Here is a 14494-nt window from a genome sequence, read left to right on the forward strand (position 1 = left end):
TGACTTTGCGCTTGTGGTACACCCGCAGGTGCGGGTCATGCAGGCTGTTGTACTCTGTGCGCGTTAGGCGACAGTAGGGATCTCCCAGGTCAAAGTAGCACGAGGGCCGGTGAAGCTGTAAGAGGGATGTTCCGGACTAGGAACGGGGCAGCAGAGCGCAGCAGAGATGAACGCACCCCCGAGCTCCTCCCTCGCACAGGGCGGCATTTCCAAACCTCCGAGGTACAGGCTAATCCCGGGCTTACTTCCCACCCAGAGGAAAGGTCTCTCTACTTCCGAGACTCTCCAACGGAGAAGCGGCCCTGTGCCCCCATCCTCCGTCTGGGGGCTGTCTACTGTTGCTGTAGCAATACAAGGAGCTGCGTACTGCGGGCGTGAGAGGGCTGTGCCCGGCGCTGCAGCTGGAAGGAGCTAAGCTGAAGCGGTGCCTACAGCCGGGTCTTTTCCTCGGGCAATTCAGTCCGATTGCAAAATGGGAGGTGCCACAAGCCGCCCTTGTGGAAAGGGAAAGGTAGTGGGAAGAGCTGACTCCAACACTCTTCTCCATCCACCTCTGGCCAGCCTGGAACTACGGGCAAGTCCTCCTTCCTCTCGGCACCACGGAGCCAGGCGCCTCCCTCGGCTCCCCAGCCCTGTCCGACGCAAGGGCTGCAGCTGCCGCTGTACGGCAGGTGGCCACGAGGGCTTCTCTGCGTGACGGGGACCCCGCCAAAGAGCAGAGCTTTTCTACCCCTTTCTACTGCCTTTACCTTTTCCCCCAGCTTTGCCCTGCAGAAGACAGGCTTGCAGCCGGGCGGCATCGGGACCTTGAACCCGAGGGGGAGGTCCAGCAGCCTAGGGTCCATCAGCCCAGCAGCTCCTTCTCCCGGGTCCCGTCTTCTGTGCCCGCACTAGGAAGACAGAGACAATCAGGCGCTAGCTCAACAGGCCTCCTGCACGGCCCTTGCAAGACAGGGCACGTCCCCAGGGCCCGGAGCAGCCCCCCCATGGCGCAGGCTCCCCGGCCCAGCCCCCTCCAGCGGCCCGCTGCTCACCTCTCTCCCCTTCCCTGGTGCGCTCGGCATTGCATCTGCCTTTCGGACGCCAGCAGCGACACGGCGCTCCATGGCCTCTTCCAAGAGCTCTCCTGGAGCTGCGACCCTGCGCTGGCACCTCTCGCTCCAGAGGCACCCAGCTGCGGCCGCCCCAGCCGGTCCCCCAGCCAGCGGCTATAGAGCGCAATCGCGCATCGTTCCATCATCGCGTTGCCACGTCGCCACATTGTCACCTCACTGGGTTGCCGAGACGCCGCCCGGCTGCTGTCCACCGGGCGGTGGGGCGGGCCCGCCTGGAGGCCTGTTTGGACAGGCCCGAGGGCCACCCGCTCTTGCTGACCGGGCTTTGAGAGGCCATCTCCACAGGCCCCTTCCCACCTCGACTGTTCCGTGCTTCGGTGAAGCCAAGCCGGCATCCTCGCCCACCGGCAGGAGACGCAAGGGACTGCCGCACCAAAGGTGCTCGGGCTTGGCTCGGGTTTACCCCCTTTTCCTTTTCCGACCTCTTCCCTGTCACGGGCAAAGCAGCCTCAAGTCGGGGACTTGCGCTGAAGAAGCGGATGCAAACTGACCAGAATAAATGTAAGCTGGGAATGAGAAGGAAAAAAAATACATCCATGAACGACCTCTCCAACGGGAGCAGCGGGAAAAGCAACTCAGTGAGATTTAAGGCAGATTTTCATCATTCTGTAAAAGGGACTGCTCTACGTGCGGCATGCATAGCGCTGGTGAGTCTCTTCCAATGTGTCCACACTCGCCCGTGTCTCTGTGAATCACCAAACATCACCATAGTCAAGTCACCTGTTTAGGGCCCCTGCATTGCTTCTAGCCCGAGCCCCTCAGCTTTAGCTGAAAACCAGCATCGAACAAAAACGGTTCTGAAAATAGCCTAAAGCACGCTTAATGCTTTAGGAGAAATCCGAGCTGTAGCCGCAACTAACGTTAACATCGCAGCTCCAAAAGCAGGTGTGAAGGGAAGCTACAGCTCTTCTGCAAGAGCTCTAGCCTTAGCTTCTACTCACCAGTCAGTGGCAGTCTTCGTTGCCAGGAAATGACGGCGGAAGGTTACCGCCTGGCGCCACAGGCCGAGGAGACGGTCATCTTCACCCCTTAAGTAGCTGTCATAAAGCTGAACGTGCAAAGACAAAAAGAAATGCCAAGTCAGCCTTCGCTGCCACTGCACAAGTCTCTCTACACAGGAGAGACTACAGCCACCATCCCCAGGTCTCCTTTAGCAACCACTGCAACAGGGGCATCAAGGGCTCAGGAGCCACCACAGAAGCATCCTCAGCAGACCTGCCACCTGACTGCCAAGAAGGGAACGTCCACGCTCCTCCTGCAGGAGTGGACGGCAGCAAAGCAAACTGATCATGATTCCTCCTCTCGCCTTGCCGAGGTGTCCAGCGGTCGTGGTGGAGGAAGACAAAAACAAGCCCCTCCGAGACCCGCGTCAGATTTCCTGCCAACAGGCTGTTACGGGAGGTAAGGGAGGCCTGCCTTGTTCTTCTGCTGGCTCCTCTGAACCTCAAAGCACACAGTCCTCTCTGGTCTCCACTGCTCTAGACGGACACTCCAGGACTATTAAAAAGACGAGCGGTCCTCTGTGACTGCCCTGCAGTGCCCAGTAACAGCAAGCATTTGCCTCCAGGACCGAGCAGTACGCTCACAGCAGGTGGGCATCTTCCATCACCACAATTTGCTGACACTCCTCCATCTCACACCCCTGGCTTCTGCTCGTCAACACCAACACAGCCTCAACAGAGCCACAACCTTCCCACAGCAAGTCCTCTAGGCCACAAATAAAATGCACTCGCATTCCGCCCTGGCATCGCCCGTGACGCTCCAGTAGCCGCTCCTTACCTCACGTTCAGCGCGCCATTCACTCTCCCTCAATTCCAGCTCCTGCCGGGCCCTCATCCAATGCGCCGTCAGTTCTCCAACATCTTCTCTGAGGGCTGAATTAACCTCATTCGCTTTATCGAGGTGCTCCCGCAGGACAGTGTTCACTTTGGCCAGGAAAACCTTGGAAAGGGAGAAACAGCAATGAGGCCTCTGAACAACTGCTATCCACAAGCAGCATCCCCGTCATTTCCCAGCTCCCTCCACACAGACTTTGTTGTCAAACCGAGAGGCAGTAGAAGTGCTTTCTAGCATTAACTGAGAGCTCTCTGTGAGGGCAAACTCATTTGCTTAGGCTGGAAAGGGTCCTTTGGAGGTCGCCCGGAATAGCCCCCCGCCCAAAACAGAGCTGTTCGGCACACACTCCTAGGACTGCCCCACGGAAAACAGACTGTGGACCTTTCTCTTTTCAAAGCCGCTTGCCCAGCCGCTTCCCCTGGGGTGACCAGGTAGCACTGACAGGTTTCCCCTCACTTCCACGAGCATCCAGGGTACCAAGTACCACTCCTTCCTGGTACCTTTGCTGCTCCTCTTCCCACTGAAGCAGTGCTTTCTCCAGGCTGTGCTCTTCGGCGGCTTCCCACCTGCCTGCAAGGGAGCCCTGAAGGAGAAAGGATATGTTTAGTCAAATTCTCCTGTTCCCTTCGCTCCCGTCAGCACCCATCGCTTTCCCCTCCCTTTGTTGGCTATCATCTCAGGAGCTCGGGGCTCCTTCCCGGCGTAACGGTGTCGTGACTACGGACAGGAAGGGAGGAGAGGGGCGTTACTAGCTAATGGCAGCAGCTCTCCTCAGTCTCCCACTGTTGCACTCTCACAGCGAGGCATCCTCAGGTCATGACCGCGAGCGCTCACTTCGACCCGAAGCCCGGGAACGCTCTCCCACTCTCCTGCCCTTCGTTCCCTGGGTTCACTTTAGCCGTGAAGCGGAAAGAAAAGCGCAGAGCCGGCTCTGCATGTGGAACGCCAGCATTCTCGCCTTCCAACATGCCATGTTTCAAGCGGCTCTTTTTCAGAGACAGCCATGTAGCGTACCAGGCAGCACAGCCCTCTCCCGAGACCTAGGACAAACGCTGCTCCAGCAGCAAAGCCCTCTTGCACGCAGGTTTTAGCCTTCTGCGGCTTTTAGCCTTCCTGACAGGCTTTTCTGGATGGGCATTTCTGGGCCTACCGGCTGCTCTACGCGCAGCAACCGGACAAACCACCGACGGGCAACCGTACAGCGCTTCCTTCCAGCCTCAGGTGGCAGAACCTCGTTTTCCTCTGCCCCGGCTTCGGGGAGCTTTGTGCTGTCTGCGTCAACGAATGCTACGCAGGCGAACTCTCGTCCGCAACCTGCACACTCACCCCTGCTGCTCCCGCTCGCCGCTCCAGCTCTCGACACCGAGCCCGGTACTGCAGGACCTGGATGGGCACACGCAGTGGCCATGAGCGGCTGCAGCCTGTGAGGGGCTCGGCTCCTCCCGCCCCGGCTTTTCTCCCGGTCCCGACAGCCCCAGCACCGGGCCCTGCCCGGCGCTGCCCACACGGGCAACAGGGAGCCGTGGCGGCCCGGGGCAGCTCTCGACACGGGCCGGGCAGGCGCCCGCGTTCCTCACCTTCGCCTGTAGCAGCCGCACCAGCACCGCTTGGCGCTGCCGCGCCTCCTGCGAGCTCTGCAGCCGGCGCCGCAGGGAGGCCTGGCTCCGCGCCGCCACGGCCCCGCTCGCCCGCCGGGCCCGCCGCCCGCGGGGCTCTGCCGCCTGACGGGCCCCGCGGCGGGGGCCGCTCCGCGGCCGGCCCCGGCGGACCGAGCTCAGGCGGCCCCGGGCCGCGGGCCGGCGCCTGCCGGGCCGGGCGGAGCGGCTCACCCTGCCCGCCGGGCGCGACCGGGAGCCGGGCCGCGGGCCGGGAGCGCCGGGCTCGCTCGGGCCGCTCTGTGGCAGCGCTTCCCTTCTCGCTCCTCGCTGACGGTGCCGCGCCGGGCTGCGGGGCTGCCGCGGGGGAGAGGCCGCCCAGGCAGCGGTTTGCTCCGGCGCGTTCTGCGCGGAGACCGTTACCGGCCGCGGAGAGCGCTGCGGGCAGCCCCTGGCACCGGGGCGGCGATGGGGCGTGTGGGCACCCTGGGGCGGGGGGGCTGGCACCGCGGCGGCACGGGGAAGCTCCCTCGGCCAGGGCAGCCCGCGGAGCAGCGGCAGCTTTCGGCTGAAAGCTCAAGCTTCAGCCCTTGGCTGCGCTGGAGCAGGAGGCCCCGTCTGGTGCGAAACCCAGAGCTCCGCGGGTGGAGTCGCTGGCGCTTCGTCTCCCCGGTTGCAGCACGAACGGGACGGGCTGCAAGCAGAAAAGAGAAAACACGCTGTGGCAGACAGAACTGCAAACCCACTGCCAGGACAGCCTGCTCTGTGACTGAAGCTCGCTGTCAGCAGCTCGTGAAGAAAGACAACAAACACACACGGCAAGCGGGGCTCAGTGCCCTTTGCCCAGACCAGGCTGTTACGTGGATTCCCTTATCCGCCACTCAAGCCCTGAGGCTGCAGAGCTTACACTTACTTAAGTAACGCTTAATTCCTGCGCTTGCGAGCTAATCAAGAAAAAGGGCTAGTTCCCTGGCCAGGGTGCTCCTCCTCCCTGCTCTGGCACGCTGCGGGCGTCCCCCGCATCTCTCTGGGAAGCGCCACAGCCTCAGCAGTCCGGCTGCTGTTGGATCCGCTCCCAATGAGAGGAGGGGTTAAGGGAATCTTAGCAGTTAATTAGTAGATGAAGCTTGAAATCTTGTTAGCTATTGTGTGAAGTAGTTAAAGCAGGAGAACTGTAGTTCCTCCCAAAGACAGGTCCTGATAAACTGAAAAGAGGAAAGAAGATTTGTGGCTCCTCACAAGGACGGTCCCTGATAAGAATTAAGAACTTACCTCAAGAAACTAGCTCTGCAGTTTGGATAGAAGCCAAAAAACAACGGAGCCTGCGCAAAGTCAAAAGGTTACTAGCGGTGATGAAGAGGAACCACCGGCCTTCATCCCCACGACCCCCGACGACCACCACCAGGAGGCAACACGCAAGCGCAGATGGCAGGAGAACTCATTTTAATACGAAGCGGGGATAGATCATGCATATGTATAGGTATATTGCTAAACTTTATGTATATGCAACACTTTGCTGTATATATTTGAAGTAAGTGCCTCGTTGGGCGCGCACGGTTTTTGGTGGGACTACCCCCCCGTGCTGCCCAGCGCTGAATAAACGTACCTACTTTACAATCTTACAGATTGTGGAGTCTGTTTTCCGCACGTCAGTTTTGGCGAGCCAGGCAGGAGACTCTCTGCTTAACCGCGGGACCGGCTGTGGAGCTGTCACCGAAATCGGGAATAAACCTCGTAACACCAATGTAGTGTTAAAAGGCAGGCATTCTTTATTCACGGCGCCGGGAACACGGGGGATAGCTCCTCCTAAATCGTGTTCGCTCGATCAGTTCAAAAATCAAACATTTATAGGCAAGATTAATACATATTCATCAAGTGTCCATACAATGATTGGTTAAGTATTCCTCGCCTACCATGTAAATGACCACGCATGCTCACTATAATTTCTTGGGATTTTACTTCCTTAATCTTTTGAGTCGGAGGGTTTCTTGAGTGGGTGGTCTCTGAGTCGGTGGTCGCGATCTCCCCCTGCCGGAATTACCTTTCCTACAAAGTTCACTTAAGCTTGGCAACACTAAATAGATCTTCACAGGCTATCGGTCCAGTATGCAATCATTCACCCCACAGTCACCGGACCGTAGAACTGACCAAGGTGTTCCTTCTTTCTGACTACTTGTTATTAGAACAAAACATAATACCATGATCACAACGTTACACTTAACTCCTTGATAATTAAATCAAGATGAGAAGGGTTAGGTGGGTTCTCGAGCAGCATTGCTGGTGCATAATGTTCTTATAGTTACAACTTTCTACAAATTCACAAACCTATTTTCTAACCCTATTTTATTTTAATTCTCTACCACCTTGGTTACATTTCCCCCCTTTGGAAGTTTTGAAATAATTTCTTTTCAATACTTCCATTACAAATTAATTTCCTTATTAACATTCAATCACTTTATTGTATGATGGTAGGAGCATTATTAGTTAGTCCATTTAAATTTTGGTGTTTTGTAGTCAATGCAAGTGTAATTCTGCTATCAATGGTAGCTCTTTTTGTAAATTTCTTTTTCAAACAATGATAAATGAATAATATTCTCAAAGATATTATTAATAATAATAACACAGTATCAATTAAAGGACTTCACCCAAGAACTCAAGTTTTATCCCTATCCACTGAAAATTTTATCAAACCAATTTTCTTGCATGTCTTGTTGCATTTCCTGAGTATCCTTTTCTATTTTTCTCAATAAGTCCAAATCATATTCAACATCCTGGGTAACATTTGGGATATCTATGCAACAATGATCTATCCTATCCCTCAGGTATCCACAAACTCCATGTTCTTTTAGTAAGAGCATATCTAGAGCTATCCTATTTTGTAGGGTCATCTTCAAAGTGGCTTGTAACTGTAAATTTAGTTGTTTAAATCCTTTCCTCATTATTTTGGCTAATCTTTTCACTTGACCTGTTAACTTATATAACCAATCCCTATTCCTGTAAGTTGCCAAGGGAGTCAATAAGGATTCTAAGGCTCATCCAAGTTTCACTCCTGTCGAGGGTTCATTCCAATCATCATCATCAATTTGTGATCTTTTTGTCCATAAAGTTAAAATTTTCAGAATCTCCCCTAAAGGAAGATTTCTTTCAGATTGGACATAATCTTGGCATTCCTAAAGTAATTTGTTTTACTTTCCCGTCCATTGGTAAATGGGTGGTCCAAGTTCCATCACTCATTGCCCAAACTAAATGTCCTGGGTTCTGAACTGTAGATCTTCTACAACTAAATATTGATCCCTTTCTAATTTTATATACACTAGTCAAATTTAAATCGTTCTTGAGTCCTCTGCACTAACACCCATATTTCAATGCAGCTGCTAAGGGAGGAACTTCTTGGACTGCTCTATCAACTGCACTGCAATTACATATCTTTTTACAATTCCACCAGGGTACTATGTCTTCCTTTTCCCTGGATGTGGTTCCCCTGTCATTAACTGATGGGAAAACTGTAAAGATTGTTCCGTCCCAGGCAAAACACCATGAAGTATTAGCCATATATTGAAATTGAGATAGAATAGTCATAGACCACACTGAATCCCATGCAGCCTCTGCCTCTAGCTTAGTCTGATTTTCACAATTATGGACTACATGTCCAGCTTCCTCGGGATCATGTACAGGGAGGCCTCTACTTATTTCTTTGCATAATTGTTTATCCCTTGTGCTTACTGCACTCAAATTTGTTGTTAAGATTCCCCATGGAATTGATTCACCTACTGCTCTTGGAATTGGAAGACATGCGGTTATTTGGGTTACATTTTGTAAATTTGCAAATTCTTTTATCAATCCTACCATTAAATTTTCTTCTGGAGTTCTCCTTGGAATGTATATTAGCTGCTCTGCTTCACCCTCCCTTCCAATTGATCTATTATCATCTCAAATAACGCTCCCAACATCATCAGTTTCCAAATCAAAACCCATTTTTCCATATTTTCCAATGATAATTTCTTAAACATGTTTTAAAATCAACTTTGCAGTCTCTGAATCCCTATTGATGACCTTCCATGACGGGGCTTTCTTCACTCGGGTGTCGTGTATCCCCGGTTCCACTCCTCCAACCTTGATTGCAGTATAAGTTGTTAACAGTACCTAGAATGGTCCCCTCCACTTTTCCTGCAGTGGTTCAGAGTTCCAAGTTTAAAGATCACCTGGCTGATACTGATGTACAGGCAAGTGACCTAGTCAGCACAATATATCTCCAAAGTGCTCCAAGGACTTTTCCTAAAGAAATTAGATACACTTGCAAATCAGTTTCCCCAGCTACCTTCATATCCCCTGGGATTAAAGGAGTCTGGTACAGTTTACCATACAGGACTTCATATGGACTTATACCGTCTCTTGATCTTGGTTGGATCCTGATTTTCAAGAGAGCTAGTGGTAAAGCCTGTGGCCACTTCAAAGATGTTTCCTGACAAATTTTACTTATTTGTCTTTTCAACATTTGATTCAATCTCTCAATTTTTCCACTCGATTGTGGCATCCAAGGGGTATATAAGTCCCATTTTATACCCAAAACTTTACTGAACTATTGAACTACATCTGCCACAAAGTGTGGTCCCCTATCAGAAGACATTCCCAATGGCATTCCAAATCTTGGTATTATTTCCTTCAACAACACTTTAACTCCCTCTCTAGCTTTGTTGGTGCGGTAAGGGAAGGCCTCCGGCCATCCAGAAAATGTATCCATTAGTACTAATAAATACCTGTACCCGTTCTGACTGGGTAACTCAGAGAAATCAATTTGCCAATAATCTCCTGAAGAATTTCCTTGTTTTATCATTCCTAGAGGTGGCCTCTTTTGGTTCATGGCGTTATTTTTAAGGCAGATTGGACATTTAGCTATTATTGATTTAACTATTCCTGTCATTCCTACACATACTACAGATGTTTTTAAACTTGAAACCATAGCATCTACTCCCCAGTGTGTTTGTTCATGTTTTTCCTCTGTGAGTTATGTCATAATTTGCAGGGTTACTATCACCTGTTTTTTTGTTTTACTGGTACTAGTGCAAGGATACCTCGTTCTGCGGCCTCTTTTGCAGCTTTGTCTGCCAATCGATTACCTATATTTACAGCCGTCTGACCAAATTGATGAGCTTTACAATGCATTACCGCCACTTCTTTTGGCCTCTGCACATCTTCCAGGAGTTGTAGAATTTCTTCTTTATACTTTATTGATGTTCCTTGGGCTGACAGCAGTCCCCTTTCTTGCCAGAGGGCTCCATGAGCATGGATCACACCAAATGCATATTTAGAATCAGTCCAAATATTCACCCTTCTTCCTTCAGCTATTTGCAGAGCCCGCCTCAATGCCACCAATTCTGCTTTCTGTGCTGAGGTACTTACAGATAGTGTCCTTGATTCCAGTACCTCAGAGGTGGTGATGACAGCATATCCAGCCATTCGTTTTCCTTCTCGTACGAAACTGCTTCCATCTGTATATAGCTCCAGATCAGGGTTTTCTAGGGGTTCATCTCTCAGATCTGGTCTGCTGGAATAAACTTGTTCAATAGTTAACAAACAATCATGTTCCAAATTTCCTGTTGGATTCTCTGTTGACAAAAATATTGGATTGCTGGATTAACAATCGGTGTGGTTTTCAATTCCACATCATCTTGTTCCAATAGGACAACCTGATACTTCAGCATTCTGCTGGGGGATAGCCAGTGACCCCCCCCTTTTGCTCTAGAACAGTTATTACCATATGCGGTACGTACACCACCGTCTTTTGACCCATGGTCAATTTTCGAGCTTCTTGGATCAGCAATACTGTTGCTGCCACAGCGCGTAAACATCCTGGCCATCCTTTACTCACGTTGTCAAGTTGTTTAGAGAAGTACCTCACTGGTCGTCTCCAGGGTCCCAGCTGTTGCGTCAGCACTCCAAGAGCCAGATGTTGCCTTTCATGTGCAAACAACTCAAAAGGTTTGGTCACATCAGGTAATCCCAGAGCAGGTGCCATCATTAATGCCTTTTTCAGTTCTTTGAATGATTTCTAACATTGTGGTGTCCAAGTCAGATACTGATCCTTGGATTCCTTTAAAGCCTCATACGGTGGCTTTACATACAATCCATAATCCAAAATTCAAAGTCAGCACCACCCAATCATTCCCAGAAAAGTTCTCAATTCTTTCAGGCTACTTGGTTCAGGAATTTGACGGATAACTTCTTTTCTTTCATTTCCCAATTGTCTCTGTCCTTGGGATATTTCAAATCCCAAATAAATTACTGTTTCTTTTCCTATTTGGGCCTTATTTCTGGAGACTCTATATCCTCCTTGGCCTAGGAAATTTAGTAAACTGATAGCAGAACACTTCCCTTTTGGTCCTGTCTCTTCCATATCTCTAATTCCTTTGCCAATTGATTCCCAAATATCGTAGGGCTATTTTTGAATCCTTGTGGAAGTACAGTCCATGTCAATTGGGTCTTTCGTCCTGTGGCCAGACTTTCCCAATAAAAAGCAAATATGTTTTGGCTGCCTATATCTAGAGGTATGCAGAAGAAGGCACCCTTTAAATCTAGTACAGTAAACCATTTATGTTCCTCTTTTAAGGAAGTCAGTAAAATATATGGATTAGCCACTACTGGGTGTATATCTTGGACTATCTGATTTATACCTCTTAAATCCTGAATCAATCGGTATTCCTTACCTCCGGATTTCCTTACTGGTATATGGGAGTGTTATATTCTGATTCACACTCTACCAATAGTCCATATTCTAAAAATTTTGTAATCAACCCCTCTAATCCTTTTCGAGCTTCCCACTTAATAGGATATTGTTTTTGTCTTACCGGTTTGGCTCCAGGTTTTAAAATCACCTTTACCAGCTCTGCCAATTTAGATGGTCCCAGAATTCCACTTGCCCAGACCAAAGGAATAACTGCATTTTCCACTTCTTCTGGAATCTGTTCTTCCCTGTAGGAATCCTGTAACATAAACACTCTTGCCTCTATGGCTTTTGATTCTGGCATTAACAACTTGATTTCTCCATCTTTGAAAGTTCTTTGTGCATCTAATTTACTCAATAGATCTCGTCCCAACAAAGACAGTGGACATTCAGGCATATACAGAAACTGGTGAGTTACCCATTGTTTTCCCAATTTAAACTTTAATGGCTCTAAAAATGGCCAATTTTCCTTCCGCCCTGTCGCACCAACAACATCTACTGATTTGTGACTAAATTTCCCTTTACATGTATACAATACTGAGTAAGTAGCTCCAGAAACTCTATTTCTTCATTCCCTAGCTTCAATGTAACCAGAGGTTCAGCTAGGGTTGATTCCCCCAGTCCCCTTCATAGTTCTTCATCCAGAGTCATTAATTTAATTGCCTGCAGAGCCGGATCTAATTCTCCTGCCTTAGGACATTCTCTTTTCCAGTGCCCACACTTCTTGCAAACAGCACATTGATCTTCTGCCAATCGGGGCTTATTTTCCTTCTCTCTCTGATATTCATTCCTTGTCCTCTCCCTCTGCCTATCCTGTTATTCCCTGCCAAAACTGCTAGTAGCTTTCCACCCCTTCGGGTTTGCCTCACCTATTTTTCTTTTACTCTATTGTTATATACAGCCTAAGCAATTTCAAGCATTTTACCTTAGCCACCCTTTCGGGATCCTCCTGATAGGTACCTGCAGTCTCTTTCCATGATCTTAAATCAGTAATTGAAAATTAATTTCACCACCACTGTTTCGAGTTCTCATCACATTTTCCCTTTTTCATAATCTTTACCATGGGATCATACAGATATATTCCATACTGTCTCTGCCATTCTGGATGATTTTGTAGTGTAAAGAACAAATCAATATAAGCCATTTCTTCCCATTTACCCTCCTTTTTACAAAACAACATTAATTGCAAGATGGTGTTATATTGCAATGTCCCATTTTCTGACCATTTCTCCCCACTGTCCAACCTTGGACATACATTGGCCACCAATGATTGCAATATTCAATTAATTGCTTCCGAGTCAGAGGATCACCTCCCAGATCTTTCCAATGCCTCAAAATACAACCCAAAGGTGTTTTTTGTGGGATAGATCTTTTACTCGGAAATGTTCCCATCTTCCCAAGACTAGTGGGTGTGATTGTGACTAGTCGGAGGGACCCCTACTCTCCTCGAGGGTCCCTCTGGATCTTCTAGCCCCCTGCTAGAAATCCCCCAACCTCCTTACCTGGGCCCCTAGCCCAACCTTGCGAGGCTTTCGCCGCGTCTTATAGGCAGGCATTCCTTGTGAGGGTCTCGTACCCTCACCCTTTCCAGAGGTACCTTTCAGCCCTACTCTGCGTAGCTTTCGCCGCGCCTTACGAGCGAGCTAGTGGGACTCGAACCCACGTTACTTCAATCCTTTAAAGAATGCCTTATTACCTTTCCAGGGGACTTGCTCAGAATTCTTCGGTCCGGGGATCAGAGGTTCTCCCCGAGAATCCCTCGGTGCCGGCTGGAGGTCCTGTGATCCCACGGATCCGTCGAGATTCACAAGCAGGGTCCCACCTGGGTCGCCAAAACTGTCACCGAAATTGGGAATAAACCTCGTAACACCAATGTAGTGTTAAAAGGCAGGCATTCTTTATTCACGGCGCCGGGAACACGGGGGATAGCTCCTCCTAAATCGTGTTCGCTCGATCAGTTCAAAAATCAAACATTTATAGGCAAGATTAATACATATTCATCAAGTGTCCATACAATGATTGGTTAAGTATTCCTCGCCTACCATGTAAATGACCACGCATGCTCACTATAATTTCTTGGGATTTTACTTCCTTAATCTTTTGAGTCGGAGGGTTTCTTGAGTGGGTGGTCTCTGAGTCGGTGGTCGCGATCTCCCCCTGCCGGAATTACCTTTCCTACAAAGTTCACTTAAGCTTGGCAACACTAAATAGATCTTCACAGGCTATCGGTCCAGTATGCAATCATTCACCCCGCAGTCCTTTGTTTTAAGACAAGACTATAGAATGAATAATTACCTACCCACCGGACCGTAGAACTCACCAAGGTGTTCCTTCTTTCTGACTACTTGTTATTAGAACAAAACATAATACCATGATCACAACGTTACACTTAACTCCTTGATAATTAAATCAAGATGAGAAGGGTTAGGTGGGTTCTCGAGCAGCATTGCTGGTGCATAATGTTCTTATAGTTACAACTTTCTACAAATTCACAAACCTATTTTCTAACCCTATTTTATTTTAATTCTCTACCACCTTGGTTACAGAGCGGACGCCCCTGGGCGCGCCTCGAGCACTTTCCTCGGAGGGGAGTCCGCTGCCAGCCGCTCACCGCGGGAGCAGACAACAACCTCCTGAAGCTGCGGAAGAAAACGGTATGTTTTATGAGGGGAGCCTGTAAGTCGTACGCGTGGCCGGGGCAGCTGGTAAATCGCGTGGAGACGTCTGGCGTGCAGCACAGTCCCTGTAGGAGGAGGGTACCCTGTATGGGAATAAGGGGATTTGCTGACCGAAGGGGAGGCCGCTAGCGATCTTGAGGGTAGATCGAGCAAATCCGAGGTCACCGCTGCATCCCAGTGTCGGGAGCCAGGATGGACCTGCTAATGACTAGTATATAAGAAGCAGGAGAAGGGTAAGCGGACCTCCTCGCAATTGCGGTAGGGTTATTATTTTATATATTTGCAGCTGCTGGATGGGTGTTACCTGGAGTGATGAATGTATAAATTAAGTACCCGGGAATTTTATGTTAAAAGTCTCTGTCTTTATGTGTGTAATATATAGAAAGATTGTGAATACCTTTATATGTTAATGAAGAAGCGGGGCAAAGGGAATTACTCCTTCAGTGGTTCGGGCTCGAACCTTGGGGATATCTAAATGAAGGAAGACATTGGATAAAAAGGGGAAATGAACAATTTTTTCTGAGGAGCGTATGTGACTCCTGCAGGGTG

The sequence above is a fragment of the Phaethon aethereus genome (genome assembly GCF_964289735.1).
Source record: "Phaethon aethereus genome assembly, contig: HAP1_SCAFFOLD_281, whole genome shotgun sequence".
NCBI lineage: Eukaryota > Metazoa > Chordata > Aves > Phaethontiformes > Phaethontidae > Phaethon > Phaethon aethereus.